The following is a 2189-nucleotide window of genomic DNA, read 5'->3' as shown; positions in this document are numbered from 1 at the left end:
CCTACTGATCTCAAGTTCACATCAACAACAACACGGGGGCCACAAAATGAAGAGAAAATGCATGAGGTATGTACAACATTATCACAGAACAAGCAAAAATGATTCAGTATAATTTTGTCAAATGAAATTTACACTTACACCTACTGATCTCAAGTTCAAATCAGCAACAACACAGGCCACAAAATGAAGAGAAAATGCACGGGAAAACCCCCAAAATTATAACAGAACAAGCAAAAATGATTCACATATTGAACAACCAAAATGATTCACATATTAGACAGACCTACCAGTAAGGGAACAACGCGGGGAGCGGAGGAAGCAGAGGAGGATGCAGAGGAGGACGCACAGGCTCTCTCAGAGGTGGATGAGGATGAGTGCAAGGCTTCCATCTGAAGAATATGTGGGGTTAAATAAGCCCTAACCTTTCATAATGAGAGCTGATCTGAATATGGTTGGGATGTGAAAGAAAGCTGAAAGAAGTAATTAATAAAATTTATAAATCTTTACCTGCCCAAAACCTTCGAACTGTCCGAGTAATGCAAAACCAGCAGCAGCTTCGTAGTACTCTGAGAAAATTATAATGTGATTGGACTCTCGGTTGGTGATGCGGTGTGTGTACAAGACGCGTTGACGAGGGTTAGTGAGGATGCGCTGGATCGGTGAGATTATTTATGGCGAGCTCAGCTGGGTCAGTGAGGGAGTTATGGAGGTTGAGGGGAGTTATGAGAGTAACCAGGGGGTTTTGAAGAGATGAGAGTAAAGGTAGGAGACAAACGTGAAGAAAAGCTAACCAGGTGGGGCCCAAGCTGTGTTCAATTTTATTTACCAAAGTGCCACTGAAATGTATTTTTGTTGTTTAAAATCAGCTCGGACATGATTCCAAAAATCAGTGTTCAAGTTGGGTGTTTTGAACAATACATTTCAAACATCACTGAACAGAACGTATCTACCAAACACAGGTTTTAAATTTTGGACACTAGTGTTCAGTGTTTAAACACTGAATACTGTGTTTTGAAAAGGGTGACCAAACGGGCCCGAAATCTCTCACGTTTTGGGGTTTTAAAAAGTGGGAAGAATGGATTCTTTGACACGTCTTAATAACGGTTTGTTACTAATACTATAATAATAATGCCATGTCTTCATTTTTTTGAAAATTGAAAACTGTCCAAAGTTAAAGTCACTGCCAGACTTTCTTCGTACTACTCCATTGAAGGAATTGTTGATCTACTACTGTCCACTTCTCCATGAACGTTGTGAAAAAGGGACCGGAGGGGACTGGCCAAAGATTTCTCACATCCCAAAAAATGAAAATTGATTACAAATATGTGCAAAGAGACAATTAACATCCAATTTGATTCAGACTGACATTCAACGGTAACTCTCCTTCCTTGTTTGTCTTCTTTTATTTTATTTTTTTCAAATATATCAACTCCCAGTTTGTTTATTAGAGTTGAGTAAATAGATGGAAGTTTAGTGACCTCCAACTCTTATCCAATTTGGTTTTTGATAATTTGATATGTATAACAATGGGGGAGGGGTGTTTTGAACATTGGTTCTCCTATTAAAGGAGAGCAGGTTATGCCACTTAGCTATAAAGCTTTTGGCCTCATCCAGTTAATTCTAAGTTCTATTTTGTACTTCCATTCCACTAATTATGTATATCAATCCATTTCCACTGAGCAGGTTATGCTATTCTTTTGGGCCTGTAGTTGGAGGATGACGAGAGATGAACCGTCTCAATCACCAAATTCTTCGGGTTCGTGTTTTTTACGTATTCCAAATCTTCTTACTGTAATTGATAATACAGTGTGTTTTCGCACATATTAACGAACACTGAATATCCCAGTTTTGTTCAGTAAAATAATCCTGCCAATTGAACTTCATTCTTTGTATTCTTGAATCTGAAAGAATAAAAGATTTGAAATTGGAATTTATTTCCTCTTACTTTATTTTCTGTTTTTACAGTTGATTAATGAAGTATATATGAAATTAATTACAGAGATTGTTTCATAGTATAATCTGCTCGTTGAAAAATCATGATGTTTATTGGAGGATCCCTCATTATTTGCATTTCATTGTTCTTTAATGACTTACCTAGAGTTGCATCCTTAATCCACAACAAACACTCATATTCATACATCACCTAGCAACTGCAGCAATTGTACATCCTTGTTGGAATCTTCATATTG

Source organism: Quercus suber, unplaced genomic scaffold (genome assembly GCF_002906115.3).
Source record: "Quercus suber isolate HL8 unplaced genomic scaffold, Cork oak 2.0 scaffold_1200, whole genome shotgun sequence".
Classification (NCBI taxonomy): Eukaryota; Viridiplantae; Streptophyta; class Magnoliopsida; order Fagales; family Fagaceae; genus Quercus; species Quercus suber.
This window is presented reverse-complemented; position numbering follows the sequence as displayed.